A 16,063-nucleotide genomic window follows, 5' to 3' on the forward strand; every position below is an offset into this window, starting at 1 on the left:
TTTGCTGCTGCTCTCCCAAACCTTAAAAATGAGTTTCCATAAAAGAAGATCTTTGTACATACATGAAAAAATGCATTAAAAATAGTATTGGTATTGCTGCAAATTGGTGCCAATCAGAACAGGTTTGGTCTGCAGCTTAGAAACATTCTGCTAACTATGCATTGTCTATGGCAGGCACCTGTCTCACATCAATAGTTCACAGAATTATAGAATGTTACAGCACAGCAAGAGACCATCCAGACCATCAAATCTGTGCTGGTGCTTTTCTCCACACAAACCATTTAGACTTACTGCATTCTATTATCTGCACCTTACACCTTTAAATGCAGGTCTTACTCTTTTTTTCATGTAACAATTTTTCTTTTCCAAAGCAATCTATGGACTCTCCTTTAATTTCTTTTATTCATTCATGTGATGTGGGCTTCGCTGGCTGTGCCAGCATTTATTGCCCATCCCTGTTGCCCTTGAGAAGGTGGTGGTGAGCTGCCTTCTTGAACCGCTGCAGTCCATGTGATGTAAGTAGACCCACAATGCTGCCAGGAAGAAAGTTCTAGGATTTTGACTCAGTGACAGTGAAAGAATGGCGATATATTTCCAAGTCAGGATGGTGAGTGACCTGGAGGGGAGCTTCCAAGTGGCGGTATTCCCATCTATCTGCTGCCCTTGTCCTTCTAGGTGGTAGTGGTCATGGGTTTGGTAGGTGCTGCCTAATGAGCCTTGGTGAATTCCTGCAGTGCATCTTGTAGATCATATACACTGCTGCTACTGTGCGTCAGTGGTGAAGGGAGTGAGTGTGGATGTGGTGCCAATCAAGTGGGCTGCTTTGTCCTGGACGGTGTCAAGCTTCTCCAGTGTGTGGGAGCTGCACTCATCCAGCTAAGTCCCTCTTTATAAAGAAATTCGTTTGGCCACAAATTTGATTATTTTTGTGTTTAGTTTAAATTTGTGTCCTCACAATGCTGTCTCAATGATCAGTGGAAAGAATCAACCACTATATTTCAAGCTTATATGAACTCTTTATTTTTGAACAACAACAGGCATCCTCAATAAAACATTACAAAGGACTGATTGCATTTGAGCTTTCTTGCAGAAAGGCAGATTTAAACATTATTGGATCCATAGCATTGGAGCCAGCACTATAGAAACGGAAGGTTCTCCAAGTGAGGCATTGTGCACCTCCACTTCCAGTGGGGCCCACACGGTGCCATATATTGCAAAGAGCAACCCTGAAGCCACAGAACTGGTGCTGCCATGACACCAACTGACTGATTGAATGCTCTATTTGCAAACTTGTCACTCGCCATGAGCCCAGCACCATCATTCTTTAAAGGGCCTGGCATCTAAATTTCAGGTCTAGAATAACTGCTGGTATTATGAAGTGTGTGAAAGCACGCTGTAGTGTTTTTGGAAGTGTTGTGGTGAGTTCCTGGAATTGGTAGGGAATGTTGCTGCATCCTTGCAGGGACAACTCCTCTCAAGCAGCCATTGCACCCAGCATCTTGGTGTGCATCATCATTAGTTTATCTTAGTCCACTCCATTGAAGCCCATCTGAGTCGCCTGCAGGAGAACATGTTTGTGACCTCGCTGGTACACAAACTATCCTTTTTCCCTGGCTTGGCTGCAGCCCACTTGTGCCCAGTGATTCACATGCACAATGGCTGCAAGTGTCAGATCAAGTGATGGGACCTCTTCATCAGTGCTATACTATTGCTCTCTCTCCTCCTTTTGGATGTGCTGTAGCTGGGCAGCAAAAGATCTTGGGTGTCTGAAAGCAGGAAATCAGAAGGGGAAGGTTGGGATGAGGGAAGGGGGTGGGTTGAAAATAAGAGGTCCATGGTGACAGCACCAGCAGCTTGCTTAACGTACCAGATTCAGGATAAGGTTGAGCTAACATTGAGAAGGGGCTTAAGACACAAACATACCACCATCCTCAATGTTCTCAGTGGACGGCACAGTCTCTGTTACAACTGGCAGCATGATGGGGAAGATAATTTCCTCAGGCAGTGTAGTAGTCCTTGACCCTCCCGCCCCAGTTCTGCTCTGCTTCCTTCCATTGTGTGCCACCTTGTCCTGTAAAGGAGAGGGAAGAATGTTGATGGATTGTTTTACACCGTGTTTGGACTATGAGCCTGCCACAGCTAACCAGCTGCAGTATGCAGAAGCAGCGGGAGCCAGGAGTGAGGTTGGCATCATTGGAATGTGTGTGAGAGGAAGTGGAGTATCTGGATGTCAAGTATGAGTTCTGAATGCCAGGGCTTGTTGCTGGGTGAGTGATGGAGGTGTGGTGCAATGAGCAGCATAAGATGCTGGTGATGTGGTGGGTAGGAGAAGTCATGTGAAGATGCATCCACTGACCTTGAACACCCACGTGAGGTCATTAGATTTCTTATAGTGCTGCTACCAGGTCCTCGGGTCCAGAATCAGGAATTGACCTCCCTTGTCACTTACTTCGAATCCATTCTGAATATATTAGCATTCAGCAACCGTCTTCAATCATTCAGTGTGGTACCCCTTGAAAAGGGACAGACAGTATTTAAGAAGAGGAGATAAAAACAAAAAACTACTGCGGATGCTGGAAATCCAAAACAAAAACAAAATTACCTGGAAAAACTCAGCAGGTCTGGCAGCATCAGCGGAGAAGAAAAGAGTTGACGTTTTGAGTCCTCATGACCCTTCAACAGAACTGAGTATAATTAGGAGAGGGGTGAAATATAAGCTGGTTTAAGGTGGGGGGGGAGAGAGAAGTTGAGGGGGGTGGGTGGTTGTAGGGACAAGCAAGCAGTGATAGGAGCAGATAATCAAAAGATGTCACAGACAAAAGGATCAAAGAGGTGTTGAAGGTGGTGATATTATCTAAGAAAATGTGCTAATTAAGAATGGATGGCAGGACACTCAAGGTACAGCTCTAGTGGGGGTGGGGTGGAAAGACTGACAAGGTATTAGTTGTAGATTTAAAAATAATGGAAATAGGTGGGAAAAGAAAAATCTATATAAATTATTGAAAAAAACAAAAGGGAGGGGGAAGAAACAGGGTGGGGATGGGGGTTGGGAGTTTAAGATCTAAAGTTGTTGAATTCAATATTCAGCCTGGAAGGCTGTAAAGTGCCTAGTCTAGGAAGATGAGGTGCTGTTCCTCCAGTTTGCGTTGGGCTTCACTGGAACAATGCAGCAAGCCAAGGACACACATGTGGGCAAGAAAGCAGGGTGGAGTGTTAAAATGGCAAGCGACAGGGAGGTTTGGGTCTTTCTTGCGGACAGACCGCAGGTGTTCTGCAAAGCGGTGGCCCAGTTTGCGTTTGGTCTCTCCAATGTAGAGGAGACCGCATTGGGAGCAACGAATGCAGTAGACTAAGTTAGGGGAATGGAAGTGAAATGCTGCTTCACTTGAAAGGAGTATTTGGGCCCTTGGACGGTGAGGAGAGAGAAAGTGAAGTGAAGTGAAGTTGCATCTTCTGCGTGGGCATGGGGAGGTGCCATAGGTGGGGGTTGAGGAGTAGGGGGTGATGGAGGAGTGGACCAGGGTGTCCCGGAAGGAACGATCCCTACGGAATGCCGCCGGGGGGGTGAAGGGAAGATGTGTTTGGTGGTGGCATCATGCTGGAGTTGGCGGAAATGGCGGAGGATGATCCTTTGAATGCGGAGGCTGGTGGGGTGATAAGTGAGGACAAGGGGAACCCTATCATGGTTCTGGGAGGGAGGAGAAGGCGTGAGGGCAGATGCGCGGGAGATGGGCCAGACAAGGTTGAGGGCCCTGTCAACGACCGTGGGTGGAAAACCTCGGTTAAGGAAGAAGGAGGACATGTCAGAGGAACTGTTTTTGAAGGTAGCGTCATCAGAACAGATGCGACAGAGGCGAAGGAACTGAGAGAATGGGATGGAGTCCTTACAGGAAGCGGGGTGTGAGGAGCTGTAGTCGAGGTAGCTGTGGGAGTCGGTAGGCTTGTAATGGATATTGGTAAACAGTCTATGACCAGAAATTGAGACAGAGAGGTCAAGGAAGGGAAGGGAAGTGTCAGAGATGGACCATGTGAAAATGATGGAGGGGTGGAGATTGGAAGCAAAATTAATAAATTTTTCCAGGTCCCGACGAGAGCATGAAGCCGCACCGAAGTAATCATCGACGTACCGGAGAAAGAGTTGTGGGAGGGGGCCGGAGTAGGACTGGAACAAGGAATGTTCCACACACCCCATAAAGAGACAGGCATAGCTGGGGCCCATGCGGGTACCCATAGCCACACCTTTTATTTGGAGGAAGTGAGAGGAGTTAAAGGAGAAATTGTTCAGCGTGAGAACAAGTTCAGCCAGACGGAGGAGAGTAGTGGTGGATGGGGATTGTTCGGGCCTCTGTTCAAGGAAGAAGCTAAGGGCCCTCAGACCATTCTGGTGGGGGATGGAGGTGTAGAGGGATTGGACGTCCATGGTGAAGAGGAAGCGGTTGGGGCCAGGGAACTGGAAATTGTTGATGTGACGTAAGGTGTCAGAGGAATCACGGATGTAGGTGGGAAGGGACTGGACAAGGGGACAGAGAAGGGAGTCAAGATAACGAGAAATGAGTTCCGTGGGGCAGGAACAGGCTGACACGATCGGTCTGCCGGGACAGTTCTGTTTGTCGATTTTGGGTAGGAGGGAGAAGCGGGCCGTCCGAGGTTGGGCGACTATCAGGTTGGAAGCTGTGGGAGGAAGATCTCCAGAGGAGATGAGGTCAGTGACAGTCCTGGAAACAATGGCTTGATGTTCAGTGGTGGGGTCATGGTCCAGGGAGAGGTAGGAGGAAGTGTCTGCGAGTTGACGCTCAGCCTCCGCGAGGTAGAGGTCAGTGCGCCAGACAACAACAGCACCACCCTTGTCAGCGGGTTTGATGACAATGTTGGGGTTGGACCTGAGAGAACGGAGTGCAGTAAGTTCAGAGAGAGACAGATTAGAATGGGTGAGAGGAGCAGAGAAATTGAGACAGCTAATGTCACGCCGACAGTTCTCAACGAAAAGATCAAGAGAAGGTAAGAATCCAGAGGGAGGGGTCCAGGTGGAGGGAGAATATTATTAAATTTATTAATTTTGCTTCCAATCTCCACCCCTCCATCATTTTCACATGGTCCATCTCTGACACTTCCCTTCCCTTCCTTGACCTCTCTGTCTCAATTTCTGGTCATAGACTGTTTACCAATATCCATTACAAGCCTACCGACTCCCACAGCTACCTCGACTACAGCTCCTCACACCCCGCTTCCTGTAAGGACTCCATCCCATTCTCTCAGTTCCTTTGCCTCCGTCGCATCTGTTCTGATGATGCTACCTTCAAAAACAGTTCCTCTTCTGACATGTCCTCCTTCTTCCTTAACCGAGGTTTTCCACCCACGGTCGTTGACAGGGCCCTCAACCGTGTCCGGCCCATCTCCCGCGCATCTGCCCTCACGCCTTCTCCTCCCTCCCAGAAACATGATAGGGTCCCCCTTGTCCTCACTTGTCACCCCACCAGCCTCCGCATTCAATGGATCATTCTCCGCCATTTCCGCCAACTCCAGCATGATGCCACCACCAAACACATCTTCCCTTCACCTCCCCTGGCGGCATTCCGTAGGGATCGTTCCCTCTGGGACACCCTGGTCCACTCCTCCATCACCCCCTACTCCTCAACCCCCACCTATGGCACCTCCCCATGCCCACGCAGAAAATGCAACACCTGCCCCTTCACTTCCTCTCTCCTCACCGTCCAAGGGCCCAAACATTCCTTTCAAGTGAAGCAGCATTTCACTTGCATTTCCCCTAACTTAGTCTACTGCATTCGTTGTTCCCAATGGGGTCTCCTCTACATTGGAGAGACCAAACGCAAACTGGGCTACCGCTTTGCAGAACACCTGCGGTCTGTCCGCAAGAAAGACCCAAACCTCCCTGTCGCTTGCCATTTTAACACTCCACCTTGCTCTCTTGCCCATGTGTCTGTCCTTGGCTTGCTGCATTGTTCCAGTGAAGCCCAACGCAAACTGGAGGAACAGCACCTCATCTTCCGACTAGGCACTTTACAGTCTTCCGGGCTGAATATTGAATTCAACAACTTTAGATCTTAAACTCCCAACCCCCATCCCCACCCTGTTTCTTCCCCCTCCCTTTTGTTTTTTTCAATAATTTATATAGATTTTTCTTTTCCCACCTATTTCCATTATTTTTAAATCTACAACTAATACCTTGTCAGTCTTTCCACCCCACCCCCACTAGAGCTGTACCTTGAGTGTCCTGCCATCCATTCTTAATTAGCACATTTTCTTAGATAATATCACCACCTTCAACACCTCTTTGATCCTTTTGTCTGTGACAACTTTTGATTATCTGCTCCTATCACTGCTTGCTTGTCCCTACAACCACCCACCCCACTCAACTTCTCTCTCCCTCCCCACCTTAAACCAGCTTATATTTCACCCCTCTCCTAACTATACTCAGTTCTGTTGAAGGGCCGTGAGGACTCGAAACATCAACTCTTTTCTTCTCCGCTGATGCTGCCAGACCTGCTGAGTTTTTCCAGGTAATTTTGTTTTTGTTTAAGAAGAGGAGGCTGGCTACACCATGTGCTATCAGCACACAGTGCTTAGCCCTCTGTTAAGTGCTCAGGTGGCCAGCATGCAAGCTACGTTCAGGCCAATGTGAGAATCAGGTAAATGAGCACAAAATTTGTGGACTGTCTACCTCCACAGCAACAGGTACAGGCAGGTTGCAAATCATGATCGCCTCGCCCAAAAACCGCAAAATTTCTAGCCCTAAATATCAGCAACACTTCAAAATGCAAAGCTCCACTTGGATACATACTTCCACATCCAATCCTATCACAGATCAACAACTGAAATGATGCTCAACTCCTTTAATGAAGGAAGATAGAACTTGAATTTACATAGCATCTTTTATTACCTCGGGATATCCCAAAGGGCTTTTCAATTGATGAGGTACTTTTGAAGAGCAAAATCATTCCAGATTTGCACTAATTGAGATAGAGGACGCGAAAAAAAGACGTTTTACCCACCGGCTGCAATGGTGGATTTTCGCGTCGTATCATCCCCTACTTGCCTCATAAATTATGCAGTCAAGGGAAACACATCAGATCGATGGAAGCCGGCCTCCAATTTTCCTGCCATGCTATTGCCTCGCCGCTTCCTCACTTCAGACGCCATAATTAAACTACACAGTTCTCAATGCTTGCAGTCCAGGGCTGCTCCGGTGAAGACATGAGCCCAAAAGCCAAAAAGAGTGCATCCCCCTGATTCAGTGATACATCCCTGGGACACCTTTTGAACGCCATGGAGGCCTGCCGCCATGTCCTGTACCCTCCTCTGGCTGCAGGAGGCCCATCAGTCTCACCACTCCAGCTTGGGAGCTGGTGGCAGAGGTGGTTAGTGCCAATGCTGCACACAAGAGGTCAGCCATCCAGTGCAGAAAAATGATGAACAATCTCATCCATGCCGCCAGGGTAAGTCAACCATCTCATCACTCTCAACTCACACGCTCACAAGCCCATCACACATTCACTGGCATTCACTCACTGCCAGATCAAGGGACATCGCCACTCACTCTCACACGCGCCCTCACATCTCCAAATGGCCTCATCTCCTCTGGAGGTCCCCTCCTCCTCCCGTCCATGACTCCACTCAGCACACACAAATGCCTGGTATCATTCTCATTTAGCCTGGCATTCGCCTTGCTCACAATCTCTCCATTTGCCTTTATGCAGGACAAGATCATGCACAATCAACAGGAGAGGTTCCGGACATCAAGGTCCACACTCCATTTGGGAGTCATGCATTGGAGTTGTCTGGGGATATGGAGAGGACGTGGACCATTCCTGCAGCGACGGTGAGGTCAGTGGCAAGCGTCCACGTGTGGATTCCGCACCATATCACCCCTCTCGCAACGTGACTCTGAGTCCACTGTTCTGTGTGTAATGTGGCTGCCAAGCACTAATAATCTCCACTTTCTCTCCTAGACACACTGCCATGTCGCTCTCAGGCAACCTTGGCCCCAACCTCAGTGACCAAAGCACCTTGGACGAAGACTCTGGGGGCAGCACCATTGAAGACCCATTACGGTGCTCACCCACACCCTCCACCAGTGCAGCGACACACGTTTCGGTGGGACCTAGAAGTACAGCAGCCTTAGGATAACAATCTGGTGAGCATAGCACATTATCTGCTCCACAGCAGGCAGAGACAGGGACATCCAAGGTCACTGGTACTCAGAGGACTGCTGGAGGCCAGGATTCTGTTGAGTCCAAGTCAGATAAAGAGCCTCTCGACTCTGTCCTCAATCAGTTGTTGGAGCTGCAAAGACAATCACGGAAACATCAGGAAAGGATATCCACTGCATTCCTCAGATTTCAAGGGATGATGGAGGAGTCGTACTCAGCCTGAGGTAATAATGCCAGCATGCCAACACATCGAGGTCAATGCTAGCAGGATGGTGGCCGCCATGGAGACCTTGGTCCAGGACATCAGTCCTGCACTGCTGCATGGGCTGAACTCCATCGCTGAAGCCATAGTTGGCCTCAAACAGTGTCAACAAAAGAGGGGTGCAGAGCAGCTCAGTCGCACTCCAACTTTCCCTTCTCTTCAAGGAATCAGGCAGGGGCCGTTGGGCACCCAGAGGGAGGAGGGCCAGCAGCTGGACACCACCGACCATTCACCCAGGTGACTCTGGGGATGTTTGGCAGATCTAAATCCCCTTTTCCTGTGGCCCCATCATCTCCAGCTCCACAGGCAGAGGAGAGTGCACCTGACCCACAGCAGGATAGCCAAAGCAGGCCGGGGTCCTCCAGGTTTCGGCCCTCCAGAGGATGCCGCCAAAGTCATCACAGACAGGGCATAGCAGTCAGCAGGCTGGCTCCGCCTCTGCTGTGGATGATGGGGGGGCACCAAGATGTAGCGGCAGGGTTAGAAAGGTTGAGAAGATGTAGTTGCACCACATGGGCACAGGTGTTAATCACGTACTCAATGTTCACTGTTGTAAATAAACTCCCACAAATGTCTCTTTGTCTATGGCTCTTTGTTATGATGAGCAGTGTTCGTGTCACTCTGATGTGAAACCTTGGTTTCTGCACGAGATAAAGGCAGGTGTCTCAGTGCAGAGCCTATTCCATGTGCAGTGTGTAACCTTCAGATCAAAGTGATGGTCTGGCTTCATGTTCTCCGAACACAGCAGTGATTCCTACATCTTGATGGCTTGTCATTGCTGCTAGAATGTCGTGGGCAGGTGTTACAGAAGTCCATCATTCTCTCTGTGCGTTCTCAGCATCTTTGAGTTGGGGCTGCCCCCACTCCATGTCTTCAGTCTCTTTGACCGGTGACATTATGGTCCTGAAGGGATTAGATGCTGAAGGCTGACAAAGAATCAGGTGCACTGAAAGTTTCACAGCTGTGTTTCTATGATATGACCCTCATCGCAGAGCGCAAGCGAGCTGCCCTCAGTCGGACAAGAATCAGACGTTCACAAAGGCAATGTGATGATCTATGGAGTGTCCTCATTGCATGTCGTCATCATCCTCCTGGAATCTAGCAACTAGCAGGGCCTCTGCTGCATCTTCATGACATGAGCCTGAGCACTGTGGGTATGTGCGCTGCCATCAGCCGCACAGGAGTCAAACGTTCACAGATACAAGTCAGAGGCCGTCAGGACTGTCCTCACCGCATCTCATCATCCTCCACAAATCTTGTTTTAGGGACAAACGGGCATGCCTGCCTCATCTGGCCAGTGCGATGGCCTCATCGTCAGCATCCTCGCCTTTGAGGACCTCATCACCCTCATCCTTTTGATGTCTTCCCCATTGGAGGACACATGTAGATCTTCCACCTCCTCCTAAGCTAGGTCCTCCCCCGTCATTCCAGCACCAGGTAGTGTAGCACACAGCAAGCTATGATGATGCGCAACACCCTCTGGGGGCTGTATTGCACTGGGACTTCATTTCTAATATGCCTATCCTTTGCTCCACCAAAGACCGGCTTGAAGCATGAGCCTCGTTGTACCATCTCTCTGCTGCAGTCTGAGGCCACCGCACGGACATCATCAGCCACGTCCTCTGTGGGTAGCCCTTATCCCCGAGGAGCCAACCCTGCAGCTCTGTGGGCCCTGGAAGATGTCAGGGATCTGATGCCTGCTAAGGATGTAGGAATCATGGACGCTCCCTGGGAATCGTACGCAGACCTGTAGGACGTGTTTGTAGTGGTTGCAGACCAGCTGAACATTCAGTGAGTGGAAGCCCTTGCAGTTGACGTAGTTGACTGCTTTTTGCCATGGAGATCTAAGCGTCACATGAGTGCAGTCAATGGCACCCTGCACCTGTGGAAATCCAGAGATCACCGCAAATCCCAGCGCTCTTGCTTCCTGGCTTTCCTGATCCCAGGCGAAATGCACAAAGTTGTGTGCCTTCGTTAATATGGCACCCGTAACCTCCTGGATGCACTTGTGCAAGGAGGCTTGCGTGATCCCGCACAGGTCATCTGTGGAGCCCTGGAAGTAGCCACTGGTGTAAACATTGAGCACCGCAGTCACTTTCACAGCCACTGGCAGTGGATGTCCTCCATGTCCCCGTGGCACCAAATCCTGCAGCAGGTGGCATATGTGACTGACCAGTTCCCTAGACATGCGCAGTCATCGGCGACACTGGTTCTGTCATCTGCAGGAATGACAAGCGCAGTCTATAGTCCCTGGGTCTAGTGAGGTGCCTAAGAGCGACGGCTTGTTGTGAATCTTCAGCTAGGCGCACAAGAAGCTCTGCTGCACCTTCATCTTGAGGGTGGTGCTCCTCCCATTGGTGAGCTAGGCACCTCTGTCGCACTCTTCTTCTTCTTCTCTGCTCACTGTGAGCCATGAGGCATACCACTAAATCACCAGGCTCCATTATCCTGATGTTCTCCTCCTGTAGGATCAAAGAGAGAGACGTGTGGGTGAGCATATGTGTCCTGAGGACCTCTCTTGGTTAAGTCTCAAGGCCCCTTCATGTTTGCCAGAGAGTCTGGCCTTCACTTGGATGGCCATTATGTAGTATGCCCATTGGCTGTCCAAAACCCCATGCACCTCTGCCTCACTCCACTTGACCGATTAGTGGCAGTTTCGGCCACTAGGCTGCATGCTATGCTCTCAGCTCAGGCACAGGCATTCCCCTAACCCACACTGCAAGGCTGCATTGTTAGCTTGAGCCATGATGGATACCAGTCCAAACCTTAATAAGAACATTGCAAGGGGCTGTGAGCGCCTCCATCAGTGACATGGCCACCTTTTGCAAGGGAATTCTACAACTTGCCCCATCGTCCCATTGTTCTGCTGCCCCCTAAAACACATATTAATTTGCAGCCTGCGCCCAAAGGGTGAAAAGTTCTGGAGCATTTGGTGGCACATTCATGCTTTTGTATTGCTTGAGTGGGCAGAAAAGCTTCAGAGGGCGACTCCAAGCATGTCAATGGAGCTACAGCTGAATGGTCTCAGCTGCAGAAGAATGTTCACTTTTGACAAGTCTTTCGAAGCTTCCCTCCCCCTCCAACCTCCCTCCTCCCCCTGCACTCAGCCCCTCCATCTGCTCGTGTACTTCCTTCACTCTGTGCTGCATTGCACACCTCTAGCCACCTGGCCCTGCCCGCTCTGGAGCTTTTGCCCAAGCACTGCACTGAAAGCCAGCCAGGAAAAAGCGACTTGTCTGTGACCCCCCAAATGCATGGCGCCGCTTCCTTGATGTCCTACAACCGATCCTCGCAAGTGCTGCACAAGGTTGTGTGCACTCACCTCCAAGCTCCCCTCAAAGTTCAGCTCGCCAGGTGCACGCCTTTTAAAAGCAGTTGTAAATCATGCCGTTCTGAAGTCACGCCAACGTGAGAAGTAAATTTGATGTGGGGATATGATTTCAGCGTGTGGGCACAATGATGAGATGCAAGTGCATTAAAATTAAGTTCCTAATGTTGGACAGCGTAAAACCAATTTTTGGCCTTCTCGCCATATTGTCCGCTCACGCTCACCATGACGCCTGCCACCAACAGGGCCGGAAAATTCTTGAAGTGTTGTAACTGTCACAGTGCAGGAGACCAAGGACATAGAGGTCAGAATGGGAGTGCAGCAGAGAATTAAAACAGCAAGGGACTGGAAGCTCAATGTCATGTTTGCAGACTGAATAGGGGATTGGGAAGGGGAAGGGGTGTTGGGGGTGATTGGGTCAGAGTGTCGGGGAGGGAACAGTCTCTTCAAAATGCTGAGAGGGAATAGATGTGTTTGGTAGTGACTAGATCACTTGTTTTAGTGATATTGATTCAGGGATTAATATTTACCAAAACACTCGCTGCTCTTCTTTCAACAGTGCCATAGAATCGTTTGTTAATTGCATATTAATTGGATGTTTAATTGTATTCAGGTGATGGGCATTAACTGGGGATTCGTCTGTGCTCAAATCTTTAATGGGTTGAAACTGTGGTTATTGGATTAGAGATGCATGATCTGTAATGTTTGTCTCTTTAAATAAAAACTTGTAAGTGTATAAACACCAGGGATGATATCGTCCTGTCCTGTTGGTAGTGCGTGTCATGGTAGCCGGGGGTTGAATTCTGCGTAAGGAGAGAAATTGGTTTCACACTAGCGTGAAATCATCCGATGGTGTCCACCATGGCAGAACGCGAATCCCGCTGGAGGCCGGCGTGAACACAATTTGCATCCCACTAATGGGATGCAGAGTAAGGCCTGACTGGAATCGTTCCCCCACGCCCGATTTACCATTGCGCTGGCAGGAAAACCCGCTGGCCCAGAACACGTCTTGACAAGTGTGACGTGCAGAAGTTGGGACTTACTTTTAGGGCCTTGCTCAGATCATGGACATCCGAGAAGATGCTAGAACTCTACAGCTACTGGACCTTGAAAAAACACATGGATCATATGTTGGGTGGATCCTCATGCACATGGCTCCGCTGCAAAGCAGCTCTTGAAAGGTTGGAGGTCTCCATTGATGCTTAGGGCCTGCTTTGGAACATCACGGTCTTACCCAAGGACTGCTAAGGATGATCAGCAAGTGGCGAGAAGAGGAAGGGCTAACTGTGAGTGGGAGAGGAAGGTGAACTGGGTGGGGGGAAACAAAGTTGTCGGGGAATTAGGTTGGGAGAGGGGTCGAAGGTGTTAGGGCGAGGAGGGAGTACGGGGGAGGAGGGTGTAACGGGGACAATGCTGCAAGTGGGGAGGTAGGTGTAAGATGGGGGAAGGTGTAAGAGAGGGAGTTCGGATGGGGGAAGGTGTCCAGTGGGAGGAGGGAGTTCGGAGAGGGGAAGGAGTCCGGGGGGGAGGAAGGAGTAAGGGTGGAGAAGGGAGTAAGGGGGGGATGTCCAGATGAATGTGCAAGGGAGGGGTCTGTGCAGTCAATGACTGCCTCCAGGGGAATAAACTGAGGGTAGGCATGGTAGGAAAAAATTGTGAAAGTGAGAGGGGGCAGAGGGAGCCAGTAGGGTGGGAGGGTGAGGATGTATCAGTAACAGTAGTAGGGGTGGTGATTGGTGGATGCTCAGAGGCAGGCACTGCCCCTGGTTGTGGGAAGGAGCTCGAGGAGGTCAATGTGGATGGGGATGGGACTTTCAGGAAGGTAGGGAATGCGAATATTACCTGGACATCCTGGAATGACAAGGGTTTGGGCTGATTGGTGATGGTGGGGAGGTGGAAGGTGATGCCAGGGGGGTCTACAGTGATGGAGCAGAGGACATGGTTGACTGGGGGAGGGGAAAGGACAGGGCAACTGATCAAAAACTTGGCTGTGACGATGGTTTTCAAATCAAAATCGAGCAGAGCCTCTTGTTGGACAGGCACAGATGCTGCATGGGAGTGCAATCAGTGGGAGGACAGAGATGCAGGTCAGCTCAGATGGACAACTGAAAGAGGACACCAGCAGGCAGCATTGAAAATTCTCAGGACACTGATGGGTGTGATGGATGAAGGCTCCTCATGCTTGGGAGGGTGCTTGCATGAGACTCCAAAAGGTCCTGCCACATATATACTTCTCCCTCCAGTGTCACTCGTGGTCCAGCTGCGGACAGCTGAACTGCTGGTGTTGGGGGAATGAAGGGAGAGGACTCGTGAAGCCTGTCAATGAAGCTGAATTACAACATTACACATTATTCAGTGAAAGTGAATGTATTTTCAGATTATAAAGTGACAAAATGTGTTCACCCATGCAACCACTTGTGATTAGAATTTCTTAACTTTTTTAGGCCTACCACTTCTTCTAAATGCCATAGAGGCCTGAATCTAGACATCCCATCCCCAAACCTGGCCTCTGGCATTGGGGGGGCATGGGGGGATAATGGGGATGGGTTCTAGCTTGCACATCTGTGATTCACAGAGGCAGTGCTTATCACATAGATCAGCAGCTGCATGTTTACACATTGCGCCTGTTTCAGCTAAACAAAATAAGTGACAGCCATTTGCTGACTCATTCCGCAGGGTAATTCCTTGACCAATCAGGGTCAAGCTGCCTGGTTTAAATTTCAAACAATGCTTGGCAGTTACCATCACTGGTGCATTCTCCATGGTAACACCACTTGCCAACCAATCAGCACTCTCTTCACACAGAGTATAAATTGTTGTTTTCCCCTTATATTGGTATTCTTGTAGAGTGTCCTGATGAGTGAATTCTAGGCCTGAATTTTCCCGTCGGCGATTTGGGGGCGGGGCCCGCTCGCCGATGGGAAAATGACGTGGGATGACATCGGGAGGAACCCCCGACGTCATTCCTGTCCCTTTAAATTTTTAGGAAAGTGGGCGGACAGCGAAATCAGCTGTCCGCCCACCGACCTGTCAATGGCCAATTGAGGCCATTGACAGTGTAATTAAGATAATTAAAGATCCTGCCCGTCAAATCTTAAGGCTGGCGGGCAGGCCAGGAGACACAGCGGGCTTCTGATAATACATGGAACCTCATCCACTGGCGGGATGAGGTTTCATGTCCGTTTTGAAAAACTTTAATACATTTTATGTGATATTTATTAACATGTCCCATCTCGTGTGACATTGTCACATGAGGGGAACGTGTTAATAATTTTTTAAATTTGTCTATATTTAAAGTTTTTCGGACTGTCAGTAATCTCCCTGAGACAGCACTTAGTCTCAGGGAGCAGTGTGCTCTTTCATGCGCATGCGTGAAAGAGCGCACTTTTACAGCTGGGGATTCCCTCCCCCCCGCACAGGAAGCGCATAGCACTTCCTGTCGGGCAGGCCGCTGGGCAGGCCTTAATTGGTCCACCCACTCAAAATGGCAGCGGGCCCGGTTTCGGGCGGGGGTCGCCCACCAAGGGCAAAATTCTGCCCCTAGAGTCCATTATAAAAGATTTAATAGCTGAGCACTTGGAAAACAGTGGCAGAATCGGACAGAGTCAGCATGGATTTACAAAAAGGAAATCATGCTTGACAAATCTACTGGAATTTTTCGAGGATGTGACTAGTGGAATTGATGATGGGGAGCCAGTGGATGTGGTTTATTTGGACTTTCAGAAGGTTTTCGACAAAGTCCCACACAAGAAATTAGTGTGTAAAATTAAAGCGCATGAAAGCGCATGGGATTGGGGGTAGTGTATTGAGATGGATAGAAAACTGGTTGGCAGATGGGAAACGAAGAGTAGGAATAAACAGATCTTTATCGGAATGGCAGGCAGTGACTAGTGGGGTACCGCAGGGATCGGTGCTGGGACCCCAGCTATTCACAATATATATTAATGATTTAGATGAGGGAACTAAATGTAATATCTCCAAATTTGCAGATGACACAAAGCTGGGTGGGAGGGTGAGCTGTGAGGAGGATGCAGAGGATGCTTCGGTGTGATTTGGACAAGCTGAGTGAGTGGGCAAATGCATGGCAGATGCAGTATCATGTGGATAAATGTGAGGTTATCCACTTTGGTAGCAAAAACAGGAAGGCAGATTATTATCTGAATGGCTATAAATTGAGAGAGGGGAATGTACAATGAGACCTGGGTGTCCTCGTACACCAGTCACTGAAGGTAAGCATGCAGGTGTAGCAGCAATGGTATGTTGGCCTTCATAGCGAGAGGATTCGAGTACAGGAGCAGGGATGTC

The sequence above is a fragment of the Cetorhinus maximus genome, chromosome 17, assembly GCF_964194155.1.
Source record: "Cetorhinus maximus chromosome 17, sCetMax3.hap1.1, whole genome shotgun sequence".
NCBI lineage: Eukaryota > Metazoa > Chordata > Chondrichthyes > Lamniformes > Cetorhinidae > Cetorhinus > Cetorhinus maximus.